The sequence below is a fragment of the Leptodactylus fuscus genome, chromosome 2 (assembly GCF_031893055.1).
Source record: "Leptodactylus fuscus isolate aLepFus1 chromosome 2, aLepFus1.hap2, whole genome shotgun sequence".
Taxonomy (NCBI): domain Eukaryota; kingdom Metazoa; phylum Chordata; class Amphibia; order Anura; family Leptodactylidae; genus Leptodactylus; species Leptodactylus fuscus.
In genome coordinates, this window is record NC_134266.1 from 115,487,323 (window position 1) to 115,511,124 (window position 23,802).

General features: G+C 39.6%; 1 protein-coding gene across 1 annotated transcript in view; it reads left to right on the top strand.

The window, feature by feature from the left end:
- The window catches only part of FOXO6 (forkhead box O6), a 71,359-nt gene that overhangs the window by 45,168 nt on the left and 2,389 nt on the right, over positions 1 to 23,802 (top strand). The window lies entirely within an intron of this gene.

Consider the following 23,802-nt stretch of genomic DNA (forward strand, 5'->3'; position numbering starts at 1 on the left):
GTTTCAGGTGATTCGGGGCCAATATTAGCTTTAGGTTGAGTAAGTTTAGTACAAACCACTTAAATTGGCTTCAAACATAATGTATAGCACTGTTGGGGCTCATAAGAACCTCTCTTAGGCTAAGTTCACACAGCGCATTTTGGTCCGGAATTTGAGGCAGGATGCCGCCTCAGATTCTGGACCAAAAAATGGCTATCCTAGACTGGATGCATCGGCATCCATTTGCGGAATTTAGCTCCGGATTAGTTCAAAATGAATGGGCCTAGTCTGGAGAGAGTGACACGCCATGAAAGCCGCGGAAGATAGGGCACGTTGCTTCTTCTTTGCGCGAGCGGAACAAACCCACTGGTGGAAAAAACGAAATGGCCGGCTCCCATTGAGTTCAATGAGAGGCGGTATTGTAATCCGAAACACACGAGGAAAATAGAATGGCGAAGTACTCAAAGTACAAGGAAATAGGTAAAATCCCAAAACTTTATTAATAAATAAAAATACGAGAGGACACATACAAGTTTACAAAAGAAGGCCATAAACAGAGATGGAGACACAGAACAGAGTACAAAATAGTACAAAGTATTATAACAACTTGAAAGGGGTAGTTGTAACATCTCTGCCTGTTCGGGCCTCTGCGCCACCCTCTGCTTGCGTGCTGTGGTGCAGGAGGCGTGTGCAGTTTGATAATCTGCTTAAGGTTTTTGGTTGCACTGTGTGAACGCGGCTCTAGTGTTGTAATTGGATTTGCACCACACCCGTCTTCTGCTCTTGTTCCCTCTGTCCATTCAGTGATTGACAGCTTTCCTTCCTATCAGGTTCAGGGCGGGTTCTTCCTCCCCTATTTAGTCTTGGCTCACAGTCACACTGGTGCCGGTTATTGCCTCTAGCTTTCTGGTTTTTCTTGCTGTTATATTACTTGTACTCTAATCCTTGACCTCTGGCTTCCCTACTGACAATTCTTTTGGACTCCGTTTTGGCACTGCATCGCTCTCCTGTTACCGAACCCTGGCTAGCTGACCTCCCTTTGTTGTTGTTCGTCTTGTCTGCGTTTTGTGTTTCACGTATTCAGGAAGGAATTGTCTTCGTGGTTGTCGCCTATTACCTAGAATAGGATCTGGCAATAGGAAGGGAAAGCGGGGGGCTTCAGTTTAGGGCTCACTGTCCCTTGTGCCCCTCCCTCCAGGGTTCACCAGCAGCTTCTGGGGAATTATCGTCTGCCATTCCCTAACAGTAGTATATAGAGATGAGCGAGTATATTCAATCGAATACCTCCCCTCCATAGACACTGGTGTTAAAAAAAAAAGGCGCCAGGGGAGGTTGGAGGGGAAACTAATATTTCCCGCCTTTCTGCGTGGTATTCGACTGAGTACACCAATAACTATGCAAATGGAGGTTTTTGATCGAATACTACTATTCGATCGAATAGTAGTATTCGATCGAATGCTATTTGCTCATCTCTAGTTACAATAACACAAAGAGGTGTAATATAAATAGGTAAGTATATGTACCGATACTATAGCCTAACAACCCCAGATAAACATACCCATATACAAAGTCATAGGTGATCACTTGCAACTGCAAGAGATGAACTAAGGAGACCTAAGTCCATAAAGTAAGTCTAGGATATGTAACATAGAAATAGGATGTATAACCAAGAAATTGGTAGTTTAATGCAGAAAGACTTGCCTATAATGTACACAGTGTCCACCTCCGTCAGATGGCCCACCCCATCCGCGCCAAATTCCGGACCAAAATCTGCCGTGTGAAATTAGCCTAAAGCAAACAGAGCCGAAGTTCTGTCAAAATTAAGTGATATATATATGTCTATGCAAAAATGGATGGGAAGCAGTGGATATGAACTCCAAGTTTAACCATACACTGCGCCGATACTCACTTTTATGGATTTTAACATTTAAAATGCCCCCAAATTACCCTTTTTTAGGGAAAGGTGCTTGCACATGGTTTTTATACACATGGCAGTTATATTGCAAAAACCAATGGTTTTATTGAAAAATTAGCCTGTTTTCATGACTTGTGGCCGTGTTTTCATGGCTGTGTGATAAGAATGAAGAATTGGCATTTCAAAAAAAAAAAAAAAGGCATTAAAAATTATCCCTTTATGGGAGCAGATGTAAAATCTAAATGGTTTAGGGTTTTTTGATGCCAACATAGAGGCATCAGAAGTGTGGTATCTGTCATGTCTGGCTGAATGGTGGCAGTGGTGGTAGCTGTGGCAACATGAATGTCAGTATAGCATGAAATAATACAGTGGATCAGGCAGATTGCAGGATACGTCTGGCTAAGTGGTGGTAGCTGTGGCAGCATGAATAGCAGTATAGCATGGAATAATATGGTGGATCAAGCAGGTCGCAGGATATGTCTGGCTAAGTGGTGGTAGCTGTAGCAGCATGAATAGCAGTATAGCATGGAATAATATGATGAACTAGGCCACATGATATGTTTGGTTGAATGGTGGCAGTGGCGGTAGCTGTGGCAGCATGAATAACAGTATGACCCTTCCTTAAATAATGGGATTTTTTCAGATTACCTTTGACTCCAAGACTATGTATTGGGTGAGCAGCATATAACACATTAAGAACTTTAGATTTTTTCAGTTTAGCAGGCTCTGTGACACTGTATAGAGCCATCTCTAATCATTAGCATGTGTTACAATTTCTGTATTGAGGAGTATATATCTGTTTATCTCTCACTATCTGTATTAACTAGAGAACTATCTTTATTTTGACATTAAAGTCTTTTGTTGTTGATCAGTGTTATAAATCCTTCAGCATTCGATCATTCTGTGAGCTTGTGTGGAGTACTGCTTCATGGCAAAGCCATTGTTGATCCTAGACTATAGCAATTTACAATAATAGCACTTACATTTGACCAAGACAGCTTTAGCAGGGCAGAAATTTGACAAACTGATTTCTTGGAAAGGTGCCATTGTATGACAGTGCCAAGTTGAAAGTCACTGAGCTCTTCACTACGACCCATTGCACGAATAACATTTGCCTCTGTGTAGCTGTATGCTCTATTTTATGCATCCACTAGCAATGAGTATTGCTGAAATTACCAATGTCTACCTAATTTTGTGTATATATTGTATATATAACTTTGTTTCTGTGCAGAAAAAACTGAATTTTCTGTTGGCGACACCTTAAGATTTATAATTATCAAATCTTAACTCTTCACATGAGATCTTGGAATAACTTATCATTTCAAGTCATGTATTTTCCATTGTAAAAATTTCAGTAGAATATTTACCTGAAAGGCACTTTTACAAAAAATAGCCAAAATAGGATTACTTTTACATATGTGCTGAAATCCCTCTGCATTCATCCTCTGAATTGCAAAGCCACTGGGAAAACCGTCAGCATAGATTGATATCCTATGACAGTGATGGTGAACCTTTTGGAGACCAAGTGCCCAAACTGCAACCCAAAACTCTTTATATAAACAACCTTGTACTGCATTCGGCATAATTTTGAACAATTAATGTGCACTATTTACATTGCACAAATCTGTTTTATCGTGACTGCACAGTGTTATTATGATCTGTCCTAATATCATATATCTGCAATAAAACAGATACTGTGTGATATAAATAGTGAAGGGCCCACACGCAGTCTAATCTGCTCCACAGTGGCCCCCACACAGTATAATCTGTTCCACAGTGGCTCCCACACAGTACAATTTTGCTCCACAGTGGCCCCCACACAGTATAATCTGTTCCACAGATGGGTGCCCACAGAGAGGGCTCTGAGTGCCACTTCCGGCACCCGTTCCATAGGTTCGCCATCATTGTCCTATGAGATAACTCTGCACTATAGGCGTTGTGTCATTGGCTTACTCAATGCATGTACAGCCTAAAAGGGTATTTTGGAATATAGCACTGATTGTCTATTTTTAGAATAGGCTATTGATATATGCTGGACTGACCCTAGTATCCCCATGGGGCTTGCTGAAGTACCTGACAAACTTAGGGCTTTTGTACATGCAATTGCACTTAGAACTTCAGCTTAGCCCTGTATTTGCACATTGTAATACATGGTATCTATTCTGGCTCCAAGGCTGGCAATACACTGGATAGTATGCTTGGATGTATCTGAAGTTCATGCACCCCTTCTTTGTATACAGATTTAACCATATCATTCAATACCTGATTCTAAACACCGCACAGATACAGTATGTTTCAGAAATGACCGTACCAGACAATAGCCAAAACACTTCCAAGCAATTTATAAAGTATCGGCATCACTATAGACTGCAAACGGTATTCTTTACGGTGTAATACCATACAGTGTTCAGATACTACCGCCATACTGTGCATTGACCAAATAACAGTGCTATATGATATCAGAATAATACTGCTATGCAGTTATTGTAGGGATGACAAACTTTAGATACCAGTCATTTGTGGTGCCCCTTCAGCACATAGATAAGGCCAGCCTTGTTTGGCATACAAGGTACCTATGTGCTTTCATATATAGCATGTAGTTATCATTTTCTTGAATTTTACATTTTCAGTATTTCAAGACATGATATGAACAAAGTAACAATGAAATCCGAAGGTTTCTGCTCATAAGAGCTTCTTTTGTCAGGAAAGAATATTCTTAAAGATACACTGCGTTGTGTTCTCGATATCTTATTCATAGCAGGTTACAACTGGTCTTCAATTTATGAAGTCTATGTAGAAATGCAAAGAGGGTTTTTCTTTGTGGTTGTATACTATATAGTGTTATTATTTTCCTTTGTAAGGCGGATTGTCGCTTTGCACTTACTTTAGTAGAAGATATTCCATATTGTAGCTTTAATGTAGCCGCCACCGCAGTCAGCACTCATTGTTTCTCCCAATGGCAGATGCCCAGAAACAGTCGGGGTTTTCCTCTAGACATGAAACTTTGCCCTTGACTTCAGGATGCAGTTTTCCATAGAAGCAATTTAAGGACACTTAAAGGGAATAGGTCACCAGAAAAAAAATGTTTGTAAAAAGTTTATATGTGAGTTTTTAAAGAATTTTTGATAATTTTTTTAAATTCTCCATGTCACTATCTATACTTATCCTGTTTACCATTATGTAGCAACCCCTCCCCCACTTTTTTTTTTTTTAACTAAACGTCTAAACACCAGGTAGAAGTGAGGATACCAAATGCTACATTTTTGGGAGAGGCATGTCTAATGTAGGATTCTAGCTGCTAGTGCAAGGTCTTCTTTGCCAGATTTTTAATGTAGTGGATATGGTACATTTCAATCAGTTTGGTTTTAAATTATCTCCCTTCCCCCAATCAAAATAACATGCCTTTTTGGCTATGTTCATACATCATAGCAGCAGAAGGTTCATTGAGATATAACAATTGCTGTATCTTATATCTATGAACAGTTTTACTCTTTATTCATCCTTTATTCTAAGTGTAAGTTCACACATGGTTTTTTGGTCCGGAACGGTTCCAGACCAAAATATGGGTAGCCATGACTGAATGCCGGTGCACTGCACCGGCATCCAGTCACCCACTACACTCCGGATTAGGCCCAGTGAATGAGCCTAGTCAGGAGGAGGGAGTGTCTGCAGGCTAAATCGCGAGACAAAATGGCCTGAAGTATGAGCATCTCGCTTCTTTTTCCGGGAGCTGGAACAAAACAGCTCCCGGAAATAAGAACTGACCAGCTCCTATTGAAATCAATAGGAGTCGTCTTTTTGGTCAGGATTTTGAGGCGGATATGGCAAAATACAGCTTTAACTTGCATTTGTAGATTGCATAGCAAACCATGTTCATAGACAATGACTTCTGGAAGCATTCCTGAGCCAATGCAGTGAATTGCATTACTGAACCATATCTTTTTTTAATGTGGTACCATCTGAAGGCCTATAGAACATGAGTAACCAATGCTGACATGGATTTCTCCACATTCTCTGAATCTTTTGATGCTATTATATGCTGTAGATGATGGGATATCCAAAGGAATATGTTTCTGAAGTTGCCACACAATTTTTGGATACAGTTTTTCACAACCTGATAAACCTGACCGTCTTTGGTTCTGAGAGACTTTGCCTCTCTTACATCCTCTTCACACAGCCATGTGACTTAGTTGAAAACTGGCTCTCCCATTGTTTTTCTTTAGTATCACTTACTTTTACAGCCTTTTGTTAATTCTGCCGCAACTTTTTTCAAATTTCTAAATTTAAGTTTCTAAATGAATTCATTTTCTTAAATGAAACGAACAATGTCTAACCTTCAACTTCTGATGTGTTGTAGGTTCTCTTGTGAGTAAAATATGGTTTGAGAGAGATTTCCAAGTTTTCTTTACGTTACACAGCATCCCAACTTTTTTGGAATTAAGATTGTATCATGGATAACACAATTGTTGTGCAGAGTGAAATATTTTACATACTACATTAGAATATGACTTTAAAATGTTGCATTATTCATTGTTTATTTCAGAACAATGATTTTGTAGGGTAAAGGTAATTTATGACTATATTAAAAAATACCTGGAATACATTCATTATTTATAGATTGCACATTTAACACAACCCACTATAGGTACATCGGGTAATCTGTTTATCTTCCAATATGTCTACTTAAAAAAGAACACCAATCTCAGGAGATTGGTTGGTGGGAGGTTTTTCTATCACGCCCTTGGCCCTGCAAGATACAGCTTGCTTTTGTAGGTCCAGTTTTTTTCCCTTCTGTCACCACCACTCTCCAGGGACATTGGTATACTATGTATACTATGTATCTACTGTATATTTAGACTAGTTTCTTAATATTTTCTATACTTTTCCAAGTTGACTAAGTTTCTGAATTCTACTGAACATTTCCAGTATAAATAGTAACTGGATTACAAAACCGATTTCATGATCACTATATTCCAAAGTACCAGTAGGTACCATAAGATAACATTTTGTTACCTCTATGTAACAATGTAGCAATGATTAGATCCCCCCTTTTTTAGCAAAAATATAGCAAATAAAAAATTAATAAGTAAATTAGTAAAATAATATGTAATCCTTTGATACAAATTGCATGGTGTATGGTGTACATGGGTCATTGGGTTCCTCAAATTGTTAATTTCCAGAATGTACTATATACTACTTGCCTATCTACGGTAGTCCCCATTCAAATGAATGGAGTGGCATGGAGTTCAACAGTCATTCTGCTAAAGACTGGAGTGTGAATCACACCAATTCTCAAGGTCCATGGGGGTCCTAGTTGTGGGATGCCCGACAATCAGCAGGTTACCCAATCCTGTGGATAGGGGGTAGCTTGTAATTTACTGTGGCTGGACAACCCCTCCGTTATTGGTTCCTCAAATTGCTAATTTCCAGGATGTACTATATACTACTTGCCTATCTACGGTAGTCCCCATTCAAATGAATGGAGCGGCATGCAGTTCAACAGTCAATCTGTTAAAACTGGAGTGTGAATCACACCAATTCTCGAGGTCCATGGGGGTCCTAGACGTGGGACACCCGACAATCAGCAAGTTACCCATTCCTGTGCATAGGGAGTAACTTGTAATTTACTGTGCCTGGACAACCCCTTTAAAGTCTTGACTTGCTGTTCACAGAAATCCACTTTGTTAAGGGTCAGGCAGGTTGGTGGTGTTCTGAGGAGAGACGAAAAACACAAAGTGATTTGTTTTCTAAGCACATCATACACATACAAATGCTCAGAAATAGCAAAAAATCCATGTCCCATTTTTCATGGGAATTAGTATCAGAGACACACACTTTGACACACATACTGTCACTAGTCAGACAGTGTTATGTACAGTGTTTCGGGACACTGCCCCCCATCTGGTAACACAGTTGTCAGTGTATTTATACATTTCTGGCAGGAATAACAGAGGAATGGTACAATGCAGAGAAAGAAGAAATATATTACAGAATTATTATATTAGGAATACATATAAATCTAATTAAGCTACCAATAAAATATAATACAGTAATGCAGAATACACCCATAATCCTTAGATCATCTAAGTAGGACAAATTACAGTTATTGCTAGATTTTTACTGATGTGAAAGCTATACAATTCTCTTTTTATTCTAGATACGTTTCTATGGTTACATTGATTCATGGAGTTAAAATTTTGGCTATTTTGCACCTCATTTCTGCCACAATTTGTGATAGTAAATTAATGGAAAAAAAAAAATAGCAATCTTATATGGTAGCCACTAGATACAGGTAAATTTCTGCCCTAAAATACACGGTTCTGCAAACCACTATCTTCTAATTCTAGAGACAATATACAAGTTAAGTAGTATTATTGTTGTAAACCCACGCATAAACTAGAGGAAAGAGAGTGATGTGTCAGTTTTAAAATATACATTTTGAGAAATCTATAGTTATCCTGACAATGGGAACATATTTCCAACATAAGACAATAAAGTGAAGTCCATGTACAACTGGATTTTATGACTAAGGATACCTTTGGGCAAAGATAATGGCGTGCTCAGCTAGTGTATATACAGACAGCGTGGGGTGAGGCTGTGACATTCAGTGACCCAAACAGACCAAACACGCAACACTGTGCTTTAGAAGGGAGGAGGAGACCGAGTGGGAGAGAGCAAATTCTCATCTTCGCTGTGTAGGAATACTCCACATTAAATGTTCATTATTAGCTGCTTCATCAATAGACAAGACTGTTTCTGGTATATAACAATTAATCTGAGTCCTACAAATCTGTATCTGTCCATGCTTGTGAGTGAGAAGACCTCAAGTCACTCCTTATTTGTACCTTAGCTACTACTCTTTCCTATAAGGGAAGGTCTTTCATGAATCTTTTGTGTAAAATAGCAGTGGGAGATATTTAAGAGCATGCAAGGGTTATATTGTTAAAATACATAACATATACTCATTGCACCCCCCCCCCCAAAAAAAAAAAAAAAAAAAAAACACACCCACATGGAAATTTTGGATTTCTGAAAAACTCTGTATGCTGCTATGGCTCAGACATATATGTAAATGATTACCGGTGTGTTCTGATTGGATACTGGGTCTTGCCACAAGAGGGCGTAAAATTATCTTTCCATTTGAGATTGCTGAATAGTGATGGGGAAGCCGATGCAAACTGAGCCGAGTGCAACTCGAATATTCCAAATTGTTTGGTTTTTGCCGTGTCACTGCTGAGGTCTGTGATTGACCCCGGGTGCATGAAATCACAGGGGAGCGGCAGACGCCACCAAGGAGGTGGAAACAGAGAACCACACACCGCAAGGAGACCCAAAAAAGAATGTGTTTTTTTGTTTTTTTTTTACACCCACATCCCCCACATATAATAATAATAATTAATAAATAATAATTAATAATGTCTCTTTCACACAACTTTGGCTGTGTTTGCCATAGAGAGCTACAAATTGGATATATAGATTTCTAGTAGCCCAGAGAGTGTTGTACACTAGGCTATAAGCCATTTTAAGGAGTGGTTCATAATGAACTTGTTCAACCCAAAACAAATCTTGGACCTAAGCCACCCAAACCAAAAACAAACCCTGAGAGGTTCGCCCATCTCTATTGCTGACTGCGCGAAATACTTCACTGAAGCATTCAAAGATATTTCGGCCAAATGACAGACTTTGAGAGGGGATACATCATTAGAGTGAGAGAAGCAGGAGGGTTGTTTCGCTAAATTGCCCACCATCTAGTGCTCACTGTTAGGAGGTTTGGGAGCAGTGGTATCATCATGGCACGCACCCAGACAGGTCACCAGTCACATTACCGGATCCAGTCTTTGACAGACTCTTAGGTGACGGATTCTAAGTGGGTCTCCTGTCAGCCATGGAAGGGGACACAATCCAATAAATCCAGTGAGTACTGGGATTCATACAGACCATCTTATATGTTCTTTTTGTGTGGACTTTACCTTCCATTTAAAGTAAACAAAACAGAAGAAAGCTTCTGTCATGGTGGTGGATGCAAACAGAGGGTCCGCCATATGTATCTTTTATTCTGTCAACTAACTGAAAAGTGTGAACCTAGCCTTACTCATTCAATATCGTAAGCACTGGTTGGATAGGTACATCAATATAATTGCCATACATATAAAAACATTCGTTGCAGTCTCAATATACTTTTTAATGAACTTTTAATGCAGACAACACAATGTAAGGCCCCGTTCACACCTGCATTGTGGATTCTGTTATAATTGTAAACCATGTCATATTGTTGGCTTCATCTCATGGCACCACCTTCACCCAGCAGATCCCATTATCTTATAATGGGATTTGTTGAGTTTTATCATGTTATGCTTTTCCGCAGGACATTTGTTGCAATGGTTCCACCATATACACACCTACTAACATTGAAGGGCTGTATGACCTCTCTCTGCCCCAATCACTTCCAGGCACCAACCAGAAGGAAATTTGGTTTCATGACACCCATTATGTGTCCTGTATTTGACAACTAGCCATACGCTAGGTTCACACCTGCGTTCTGTGCTTTCCGTCTTCTGCATGCAAGAAGACGGAAAGCACAGAGCGGGTCTGGCCGTGAGCCAGACAGAGTACTGCATGTCCGACTCTGTGTCCAGATTAAAAAACCCGGTTTCGCAGCGGAGAGCATAAAACACTCACCGCCAGACATCTTTCTCACCCATTCAAATGAACTCCTGCAGGTTTCCGTCTCCTGCTCTGTTTTATGCAGGAAGCGGAAACCTGCATAACGGAGTCCCGGGCGCAGATGTGAACGAGCCCATAGTCATCTTTGTTTGCAGTTGTGAATGAGAAACCTGGACTGCTGCAGACTAGAATCATATCATCTTCCGCTTTAATATTGTAATCACTTGCATACATTATCATTACATTCACATATTAAGTGTCATTTCATTCTATCAACGTCTTCTTATCCCATTTTATTTTCAATAAGTGAATGTTGAAAAATAATGTTTAATAAATCAAGGCTGTCTGTACATTCAAAGTCTCCAATATAGAGTATCTAAAGATCTGTGAAATATAAAAAACAAAAAACTTGCAAGTCTTCAGTAGGTGATACCTTTTTTAATGGCTAATTCATAATGATGACAGAATATGACGTTTCGAAGCTTCCTCTGAGCTTCTTCTTCAGATATATAAGAATATATATAAGAAGCTCAGAGGAAGCTTCGAAACGTCATATTCTGTCATCATTATGAGTTAGCCATTAAAAAAGGTATCACCTACTGAAGACTTGCAAGTTTTTTGTTTTTTTATATTTCATAACCACTGGCTAACACGGTACAAAAACAAACATTTTCCTTATACCAAATAAAGATCTGTGGACCTGTTCACCAGCAAAAAGCAAGAACTATGGGTTAAAGTTTTTGTTTAACCTCCTTATGAATGAAAACCACCCAACTATCGGTGGTTAATCCACAAACTATGTCACTTAGGGCTCGTTCACATCTGCGCCCAGGTGTCCGTACTTGAGGTTTCCGTTTCCTGCCTAAAACAGAGGCAGGAGACGGAAACCTGCAGGAGTCTCTCTCACCCATTCAAGTATGCGAAACCGGGTTTTATAATCCGGACACAGAGTCGGACATGCAGTACTCTGTGTCCGGAAAAAAAAATCCGGTTTCGCGGCGGAGAGCCTAAAACGCTCACCGCCGCGCACGGCCGGACCCGGTCTGTGGTTTCCGTCTTCTGGCATGCAGAAGACGGAAACCATAGAACGGAGACCGTGAACGCAGGTGTGAACCTAGCGTTATTCATGTTTGTTAGAGGAACTATCCTTGTGATCATTATATTCCTGAACATTAGCCTTGGTTACAAGTGTCCTTCAAATTGGAGGCCTGTGAAAGTTACGACATACATTTAGAAGAGACATGATCACAGAGGTTTAGATGTCTTGCAGTGAAAAGAATATAAGCCACACATAAATGCCTTTAGAAATCTGTCTTTTCCTTCAGTAATATCCATTTTTAGCTTTGCTTTTGCCTTTGTTGCAGTAGTCCTTTCATTGGGAGGTTGGTAGCCGTAAATGTGTGGTATGAAAGTATGGAGGTCATTTGCTCATTGTGTGCCTAAAGAGGCCTTCATATTTCACGAAATGCTTAAACTCTCCTGTTTTCACGCTGGCTCATTTTAGGTATTGTTCTTAAATGTTCTTGCTGACAACCCTTTCTGAATTCTTTGAATGAAAGTCTAATTTGGGCCTAAATGTCTTCAAATAGTTTCAATAGGCAAGTAGGCAACACCTTCAAAAAGAGCACGCATCAAATTATTCACATAAGATTTTATTTTTGTCAAATTAATTTTCAGAAGATTTTAAAACAATTTTTAAAGGGGTATTCCAGGAAATACATCAAAACAGTTTAGGGCAGTGGTGCCCAATACGTCGATCGCGATCTACCGGTCGATCGCAAAGGAAGTATGGGTCGATTGCGTGACATTTTTTTTTTTTTTTTTTTTACTTTTTTTTGTTTGAACCAGCGCAGGAGAGCTGCCGCTCTCCTTGCGCTGGTTCAGACGTCTGTTTCAGCGTAGGCGGCGTCATCACGCCACCTATGCTGATACGCAGACGTCTGCCAGGAGAAAAGGATGCGGCAGCGGGAGCAGCAGCAGCATCAAGGTCGATAAGTATGAGAACTTTATGTTTGTTTTATAATAGGCCGCTACCTGCTGGAGTATTCCCCGGACCTTTTCACTGCCGCCCCCGCTTCCCCTTGTACTATAGGCCGGGCGGTAGTGAATAGGCCCGGGCCAGGCTGCTATCCCACTACCGCTATTATTATATTCGGTGGTCTTTTCAGACCCCCGAGTATAATAATCGGAGCCCATGGGGAGGTGAGAGAACATAATAAACAATATTACTTACCTCTCCGGGATCCGACGTCAATCTGACAATGCTGCGGCACAGGCCCCGCCCACAACAAGTGGGTAGTAGATCTTTTGACTTGGTCATTTTATAAGTAGCTCGCATACTGAAAAAGTGTGAGCACCCCTGGTTTAGGGTGATTAAAAATAATAAGAGGCGTCACAGTTACCTAACCTTTCTACCTGCTGTTCCTGTTTAGCTGCAGCCTTTTCCCCTGCTGGTCTCTAGTTCCCTCTTGTTCCTGCTGCAGTAATGATGTATGAGCACAGGTACATATGACCATTGCAGCCAATCACTGGCTACAGTAGTGACCCAATACAGTGTCTGGCTGCAGCAATTACATATACTTGTGCCCACACCTTACTGCTGCAGCAGGAAACAGAGACCAAAGGAGATTGGTTAGCAATAGAACAGGAGCGATGGTGGGGAGGTGATGTAGGTATGTCCTATTTTAGAAGAGTTGTCTGGCAAAAAACCTAAAAAAAAATGTATATTTATCTGTATGCCTGGGGCAGTCATGTGACTGCCCCAGGATCATTTTCTGATTTCCTGGTGACGTTTCTTTTTACTGTTTCCAGAAACAAGAGGTCACCAGTACTCCTCTCTCTTCCCCACCCTGTCCCCCTCATACTCACCAAAGCTCATGTCCTCATCTTCTGTGCGGCGTCACTTTCTTCACAAGGGAGCTGGAGCCGGCACCTGCGCAATAGAACGCCGGCAGAAGCAAAGAGAAACAGCGTTGCTCATGCGTGGTAGGCCCACGGCTTCTCTTTTCTTCTGCATTCTATTGCACAGGCGCCAGTTCCAGTTCCCAGGTGTGGGCAGAAGAGGGGACAGAGGCACAAAAGTCATCTCCAGGACAAGAAGACAGTTAAGTATGATAGGGTGTGGAGAGGGTTGGGGGTCTGACTTAGTTAGCGAGGTAGGTAAGGCTAATAGTCCGCACCATAGCTAGGGAAACAGGTGAGTGAACTGCAATTCATCATGGCAGTTGTAGACTAAGACAGCAGGAAGCTACCCATGTAAGCAAATACAGAGGACACCAGGAGCTCCCAGAGAAAGCCAGAAATCACTCAAATCACTGCTAAAGGTATTTGGATGCACTTATTAACCCATTGATAGAACTAACAGGCCTTTTTTAAAAATATTTTTTTTGCCCAGAAGACCCCCTTAAGACTAAGGCCCCACGGGCCGTAATCGAAAAGAATTGCGGCGTGAACGCACTGCAGTTCTTTCTGCTGCACTTTCAACAGAAAGTTCGTGGAGTTTACCTCTGCGGACTTTCTATTACAATTATATCTATGGCAAAGTCGCCGGCGTTTCCGTAGATATAATTGACATGCTGCGATTTGTAAAGCCGCAACGGCTTTGCAAATCGCAGCGTGTCCTTACTGCGTTTTTTCCGCAAAGTGGGCATGGGATTGCAATGAATCCCATCCCCTTTGCTTGCACTGTAAAACACCGCAAATTTTCCTGCAGCATCTCCGCTGCGGGCAAATCGCAGCGTTTACGTCCCGGGGGTCCCCAGCCTAAAAAAGTAATTTTATTGTGCCTTTTTCAATCAGTGGACTGTCTATGTACTACTTGGAAATGATGGGCCCCCCTAAGTTATTGAGACTCTTTGTAGTTGGGGGTCTATTCACTTGTAAGGTATTTGAAAGTCTGTCTCTGACTTAAAGGCAACTTGTGCCTGCATTGAATTAATTAGCGCATGCGCAGTACTGTGAGACAAGAAGAGAGTACTGGGATGCTGGAGGGAGTTGTTTCAGCTCTTCATGTCAATCATTGTGTTAGAGGGCATAAAAGGATAGTATATAGAGAATAAAACAATGTTCCAGAAGGTTCAGCCATGCCCTGGGTGCACCTGGAATCTAATTTGGCTAAAAAGTTTATTTTTTTCCTGCAAATTACACTGCATTTGGAAACTTGTAAGTAATGCTGAGAAAGTAAGTAGAATTCTCACAACACTGCTATTAGTTGTAGTTTGATTTGGGAGCTGATAGACTTCCTTTATTTTCTAAAAGCTTACACTCTACATGGATACATGCTAGAAATGGACAGAATATTCCAAGCAGATATGGATGGTGGGATGGATCATCCACTCACCCAGAATTTTTAACGAACTCAAAGTGAACTGCATGTAACTATTTGCCATGTCAGATTCTCTCTTATCTGTATAGTTTTATAAAATGTAAACAATAGAACATGGCAGAAACTCCTTGTGCCATTGGGAAGTGCACAGTTGTGCAGTACAGGCTTATAGAAATATATGGTATGCATGTGTGGGACATGGATTTGTCATATAGTTGTGTGCATGGTCCCAAACTATAAGATCATGGGCAGTAAGCTTAAAGATAAAATGCATCAAAATACCCTTTGACTTTAGGTAGTTTTTGGTTAGTTTCCTCATTGCTGACTTCAAGAAATATTTAAAAGTTTAAGAAAGTCGGGTTTGTTCCGACTCTTTTTTTACAGGTGGCGACTGCTCCCTTTATTGTAAAAAATGCTAAGATTTTAACATCAGTTGTGTGTGTGTTACTAGTATAAATTAATAGTAATATTCATTTTAACCCCTCCTTGACACATGATATAATAATATGTTATAATGTTGGGGCAACACAGTGGCTCAGCGGTTAGCCTTGCAGCGCTGGAGTCCTGGGTTCGAATTCTACCAAGGAAATCTGCAATTTAATATGTTACCCCCATATTTGCGTGGGTTTATTCTGGTTTCCCCCCACACTCCAAAGGCATACTGATAGGGAATATAGATTGTGAGCCCTATATGGGACAGTGACTGTCGTTGTCTGTAAAGTGCTGTGAAATATGATGGCGCTGTACAAGTAAGCATAAAATAAAAAAAATAAAAAATGTTTGGTGGGGTGTATGGAGAGCAACTGTTACAGCAATGAATGATTTCTGATACTAGCTGTTAAACCTTTAAATGACTTGGGACTGGATCATTGCCGCCCACCTGAACATCACTGTGGCAGTGATCTGTTGTTATGATTGTCGGGCTATTAAGGCTTCCCGAGCTTGTCATCAGTGAACTTCTATTGCACACTGCCAGAGGAAGCAGGAACACACCATAGTATTGAAATGTATGTATGGGCGATCAGATCCCATATGGTTTCTAAGGTTACAACACCCAAGGGCTCTAAGAATAAAAGTAAAAAAAATAAAAATATAAAACTTCAAATAACCCCTGCTTCCTAGATCACATAAATGGCTGAATTGCTATTTTTTTTTTTATTACTTAGCCTTCCACAGAAAACTGAAGGTATACAACATTCTCTACAATAGCATCCATACAAACTGCATCTGTTAGCACAAAAAAGACCCCTTATACAGCTCTGAATATAACAGTTAAGGGTATCAAAATATGGTAATAAAAAGAAAATTTTACTTTTTTTTTTTAAGATATTAAATTTGCCTTCATCAATCCAAAACACTTCATGGTGTTCCCAGTTTTGGTCTGTTTCCAACCTCCAGATCAGAGCAACCTTGGGTCCAGGACTGGTTTCAATCGCACGAACCAGAGGTCAGGACTATACCAAAACCCTTAGGTCCATCATGATGAATACGATGGAAGATTTAAAATTAAGTCCCTGGACAACCAATCAAAAACATGAAAAATAACTATGTAAATTTGGTATCAAAATGAATCACTAATAGAGATGGGATTCTTTTTATTTTGGGTTCAGGTGGTTTGGACCAATGATTTGTTTCAGGTCAAATAAGTTTGGTAGGAACTAGTATTTAAATTAGCTGAAAACCTAATCTATGAAACTGTTATGGTTGTACCCTATCTATCCAATTTCTATCCAAACTGACAAGTATGTCTATGGTGAAACGGATGGTAAGCCATGGATACCAACGCCAAGTTTAACCGTACTCTGAGCTTACACTACCTTTTACACTTTTTAACATTTAAAATGCTCTGGTAAATGACACCTTTTTTGTGAAAGGGTTCTTGCCCATGGTTTTTTAGACACACATGGTGATTACATAGCAAAAAGCACTTGTAAGTGCTACAGGCTTGTTATTTGGGAGACAAATTTGAGGCTATGTGCCTAGTTGAAAAATAATGAAAAAGAATTGACTTTTCAAAACAAAAAGCCATGAAAAATGATCCCTTCATGGCAACAGATGTGAAATCAAAATGGTGTTGGTGCAGCATCCCAGTCTGCTCCTGCTTCTATTGTCTTTATCTTTGTGCCTCTGGGTATGTGTGTACGTCCTGTCTATATGTTTCATGTTTAATATATTGTGTTTGCAACTCTCTCTATTGTAAATTCACTGTTTCTTTCCCCACTGTTTAGTTGCCCATACTTGGTACAGCTCTGGACTATTACCTTTAGGTCTCCAAGAGAACCTTGGGGTCTCAGTCTAGCAGTTTGTGGTGACAGGATACGCTAGGTCTGCATACTGAGCCCTGCAGTTCCCAACTCAGTCTCTGAGGAGGAAGATTCAACCCAAGGCTCAAATTGAGACAGGGAGATTAACCCTGTAGCCTCTTACAACAGGAGTGGAGAATTCCTGTGATGTTATCCTAGCACTTTCTAAAAGGTTACCAATCCTGTGCCAGGACTTCCTAGAAAGACATTGGATAGGCCAAGTATCTGATGCTGGAGGAGGCTGAATAGTGGAGTTAGTCTTGTAGCTAAGGCTCAAGAGACCTGAACATCACTGAACATCACTGAACATGCTCACAAGACCAAAGCTGGGGAAGTTGAATTCTTGGAGACTACAACCCCCATTTGGAAGCGGCTTGTTTTCATTGTTCAGTTGCTGAGTAAAGTTCAAACCTGTTTCAACTTCACAACTGCACTTCTGAACACCATCATACTGGCTTAGATTAGAGAGGTCCCTCTCTAACTGGAAGCTTCCTGGGTGAACAACTACCACCACCATCAAGTAGCACAGCAGACCCCCTTTATCAGTCTCTGGCCTAGGAACTCAGCTGGGGAGAGTAGTTGAGGGTACTTGGCCTATCCAATGGCACAGCATCCGTCACTACTACTGTTATCCTCCTGTTCTCTCCATCTGGGCTTCGGCATTGGTATTGAAAGATATAACTGGGTTTTTTCATAGCAACACTGTGAAGTTAATAGTGTTGTATAGTAGAATGTGATGGACCAGACTGTATGGCTGAGTGGTGGCAATGGTGATAACTGTGGCACATGACTGGCAGTACATAAAGGAATAATATGATGGACCAGGGTGCAGGACATGTCTGACTGAGTGATAGTATTGGTGGTAGCACAGGCTGCATCAGTGTTGTGCTGTTACAAGTTTACATATATTGGTTAACAAAAAACCCTTGATATTTGTAATTTTCTGTAATTGAATAACCTTAACAAACTTTTTTGACTAGAACAGGCTGCGCCAATGTTTTTATCATCAGAACAGCACTTTTTATATATTTAATATAAAAAAATATTAATAAAAATATAAATGTAATAAAAAAAAACCTCATGCCCCAAAAAATCATTAATAAAATATTTTTTCAGTAGCAGGACTGATGTTGTCAGTAAAACCATATACTAAGACACTGTATAAAAAAAAAAAAAAAAAAACTGCTCTAAGTCTATTTAAAAAAAAAAGACTTAAGAAAATTAGATTATTGACAATGAAAGGGTTAATTATCCAGTGTCTGTAGAAACTGCAAACTGCAGCAGTCAGGCTCACAGCATAGTGCAGAAATTCTCCCTCCCTTTATTCCTATGATTTCCCTTCATGACTCTCTAGTTGATTAATTCTGACTAAATGTCTATCCACTTCTTCTCCTCCTGTTATTCTATTATAGTAGTAGTTCTATTGTACTGCTATTGCTGCTTTCCAGTAGAACATGGAACTATTGCTTTGGATCAAGCAGTGATGATGCTAGCACATGTCTCTCAGTCTGAACATATCGTCTGCTGTCTTCCAGTGATATAATCCACCTACCGCTCATTAATGGCTCCGACGCTGTCAAGTGATGTCAGGCGATGGCAGAGCCACAGCCAACATCAAAGATATGTCTCCTCTGTATTTCCACTGTGCAATGTGTGTCACAGCGACCACTGTAATGTGCCTGATATAAATTACAAAGGATTGAGTTTAAGTAAAAACCAAACAATTTGAAATATTTGGGTCGTAACTAAATGGTTTGACAATCACTAGCCACTAACATAAGAGGTACGGTAAATAAAAAAAAAATGAAATATGTATAAATGATATTTAATGTGAATCATTAGAGAAGTAGAATGATCCTGATGAAAAAGCTGGCAACTAATAACAGAAGGCAAGCATAGTCATTATAAGGACATGTGTAATAATTGGGTGCAATTACTATACCTGTTACTAGAAAACTTTATTTAAAATTATTTACGAGGTCTCAATTAAAGGAATTTCCTTTAATTGAAATGTGGAACTTACCTCTTGAATGAGCACCTATTTCTAAAATGAGCTCCCCCCTTCCCCCACGCCTGACTCTTTACCAGACCATGACCTTGTTGAGAAGACCTTCAGCTATGATTAGTCCTTATGGAAACAGCGTAGATCTCCAGCATAGTTTCCATATCTTGCATAGATGCGAATGGAAGTTATGGAAACGGTGTAGAACTGTAAGCCATGCTGTTTCTGTAACTTGTATTCACATCTATGGGAGTAGGGCACAGAAGCTGGCCAGGCTTATTTTAGAGATCGGGATTTGCATCTATCAGAGATTCATGGCATGTCCTGTGCTTGTTATCTTTAAAGGGGTTGCCCACAAAAGACATAAATACATACAGCAGTCATGGAAAGTATTTTCATTCGCCTTACTGAAAATTTTAAGTGAAAAACAACAAAATCTTGACATATGAATAAGTTCTAATGTAGCTTTTTATCAGTGAATTAACTCATTAAAAGTACTTGCAATGAAAAAGTATAATTATGTAGCACAGTAACGCATTTTCTTTCCATCTTTCTAATAGTCTGCAGGGATTAATGCAGAACATTTAGCATTCAGATCTGCTCACTACTAAATGCACTGATGTTAGGAGCCTTTAGCGTGTCTTAGCTACAGTATGTGATGAGAAAGACACGTCGGGCATGTGGACATGGGGGATGGGAAGTGCATGAAAATGAGGATGAGAGGCAATAATAGTACTGGAAAAGAAGGGACATAAGAAAGATATTGCTTTATTTTACTAGGTCTGTGGATATAAGGTTCTAGATTTTAGATATATTAATTTAACCACTTCCCATCCATCATATGTGAAAGGTGATTGCTGTATTTGGACGTGCTCAATGTCTATGCAATCACCTATGGAATGGTGGCTATGATTGAAGGTTTCACAATTGCACTAATATCTGGTACTCAGTGATTGACAACCTTCTTTGTAACAGTATACACACAAAAATAACTGTCAATGACTTATAAGACCACCTCTCTCTCTCTCTCTCTCTCTCTCTCTCTCTCTCTCTCTCTCTCTCTCTCTCTATATATATATATATATATATATATATATATACAGTATATATATATATATATATATATATATATATATATATATATGTGTGTGTGTGTGTGTACTGTGAATATGTGCCCATTAAATTGCTTAATTGATCAATAGGCTAGAGAATAATATTATTGCTATATCGCTACAATAGACAGATACCAAACCGTTTTTATCAGGCTCCATACATATCTGTTCATCTATGACTTTTGTTCCCTATTAAAGATAAGTAATACTGCTCTTGCTAACATTTTACTGCGCCAAAGTAAACTACACTTTCTGGTATACAATTTGAACAATGGTCAGCAGACATTAGATGCTATTTTGGCACAGTGTTCATACACACAAGTATCACTTCGATTTTTTTGTAAATTATAAAAGCTTTTCTTAAAAGCATTTTGCAACTACCGTGTATCTGAACACACTGAAACAGCAGCGAAATAATACTAATAATGGGGTGCAGTAAGGTGTATGGGCAGAATAAGGTTAGCTTTAGGGCAAAAGTACTTGAAACCGAGAAACTGGTATGGGATATACAAACTTACTGTCAGAGAAACTGTAATATTTTATAATCTCGCAGGAGATGAAAAAAACAGCATATGGAGGCATTCACACTACCGTTGGTGACCGTCAGCAGTGTCCGTTACAAGATTTTAGCATCGGACACTAGCTGAATCATCAGTAGTCCATTGAAATTTCCATTAATTTCAATGGGATTTTATCTTGTGTCTGTTTGTGTCCATTTACACCCAAGCCCGTTTTTTTCCAGTGGACAAAAAAATCCAACTTGCAGGACTTTTCTGTCCATTAGAAAAATATGGATGGCAATTGTCCATTATATTTTTAACACTGAAGTCTACGGGAAATGGACTTATAACGGACCGTAACTGATAGCCATCAGTTACTGTCCATTTGTTTCTGGGTTTTGTTTTTTTTTTTAAACGGACACCTTCATAACGGAATCCAATGGTTGTGTGAACCCTACCAATGAATGTATGTAAGTCCCTGCTCTGTGATATGGGGCTTCATATTTCCAGCATAGCCTCATAGTTAGACTGAACCAATCACCTCGAAGATTCAGTTTAATCTGCAGGCACCATGTTACAGAATAGGAGGAACTGAGCAGTATGTATAGCTATTAGAGATGAGCGAACACTAAAATGTTTGGGGTTCGAAATCCGATTCGAACAGCCGCACACTGTTCGACTGTTTGAATGGGTTTCGAACCCCATTATAGTCTATGGGGGAAATGCTCGTTTCAGAGGTACGCAACATTCAATCAAATTCTACTTACCAAGTCCATGAGTGAGGGTCGGGCTGGATTCTTCTCCCTTCACAGCGTCCCCACGTCCTCTTCCGGCCTTGAATTCACTCTACTAGGCATCGGGCCTGGACAGAGCCGACTGCGCATGCCCGCACTACAAGCGGACATGCGCAGTCGACTCTGCCCAGGCCCGATGCCTGACAGAGTGAATTCAGAGCCGGAAGACACCGCGGGGAAGCTGCACGGAGAAGACTTCTAAAGGTAAGAGAAGAACCAGCATTGATTGGCAATGTATAGCATTCTGCCAATCAACGCTGGTTCTGCATCGAATCTTAACTTCGAACAGCGAGTGGTACTCGATTGAGTACGAGTATTTCGAATACCATAGTATTCGATCGAATACCTACTCGATCGAGTACTACTCGCTCATCTCTAATAGCTATGCTGGCGATCCTGCTGAATGATTGATAGCCTACTCTATATGAGTGTACATACACTAATAGGTGTCATTCAATAGAATGCTATCCCACTAGACTCTTAATCCCAGACTGAACAGAGATGTATATGAATAAATTACAAGTTATATTATCATTTTTATAACAAACTATAAAAGGACCGGTTCACATCGGTGGCTCTTATTTTGGATTTCTGTTTCAAGAAACATTCTAAGGTCATAAGAACAGAAAACTGGAATACAAGCTTGGGAGAAATCTGTTACATGACAGACAGAAACAGAGCCCTACAAATCCTATAAACTATCATGGAGTTTGCCAGGTTTTAATAAGGTATCTGTCATTTGCCTGAGTGAAGAGCAGAGCACATTTTGTCAGAAAATACAGAACCTTTGACACAGATATGAACAGAGACTTAGAATTTGCTCATTTCCTCCTGCTCTATAACATGGTACCTGTACATTGGACTACATATTCAATGTAACAGGTTCACTTTAAGTGATATAGACTGCAGATAACAGTAAAAGGAGATGAACAGTTGATGGCAAAAGCGTTTATTTTTGGGTTCACTTGGTGTCCTGAGGTAGCCATATATTCATAAACTCATAAAATGTATGGTTAGATATATATTACCAGTAGACCATGGGAATGATCAGTGAGACCATTGCAAGCTCCACTGCACCTTGTTACTTTGCATGACAGATAATATATACATTACCTATTATGACATGTTTGCTTATGCTTGAGAGGTACGATTTAACATGTTATGGGCTAATATTATAATATAGATCACATCATCTAATTTTCTTAATTGTTTAAACATTTTTTTTTTGGTGAAACCTTCTTAGAATATTTTTTAAATAATATTGTTAGTTTCCAAATTATGAAATTCAAATTTCTAAATGTGAAATATCATTTAGTCATAAGACACATGCTATGCTTATGCACAATGTAAGACATAGATCATGATAATGTAACCATTAGCAAGCTATTATCTCTGGATCACCACCTCCTGTTTCTGCACCAGTGTGCTCCAGAGAGGATAAAGACATGCCCTAGAAAAATATACTATACTTCCCCTCCTAGAGATCATTTACAGGTTAAATAAACCTATAGTTTACATAGGTTACAAAACCACATCTCAGATCAAGCTGTATGAGCACTAGTTCACATTAGGATGTCCCTATAGAGACAGGTCTAAGAAAGGCCATTTTCATACCAAATATGGTGTGAATGTTTGGCATTTAGACTGGCAAAAATCTCCTGATATTATAAACTCATGAGAAAAAGTGTACCGTCTTTGAATACTATGGTTTTAGTATTTGGTCCAGAGCGTCAAAATATGGGTCACGTTCTGTTTTCTGCAGTTTTCACGGATCCCTCCTCATATTAAATTGTATGGGGGATCTGTGAAAATGGCCACCCCTTGAGTTCAAGATGGGCATGAAAGATGGATGTTTTTCATGGCCATTTTGCGCCATAGTTGTGTGCATGTAGCCTAAAGGTGTACTTTTCTCACACAGCCTCAGTATTTTGGTCTAGTTTACGACACAGTGTAATTTTTAATGCGGTGTTGTTTATCTGAGGTTGTTTTAACCTAATTTTATCTCAGACCTTCTAAGACCAGATTGATTTTAATTATGTTCTGAAATGTAAAACCATAGAATAGGCAGCAATATTAATAATATTTTTCTAAAGGTACCAAACAGATGCCAAACTTCTTTAATGTAACATGAAATGGTCAAGAGAAGGGTAGCCATATTGATCAAATAATGGTTTACTGCCTATTGATAAACTAAGTTAGCGTACTTGCA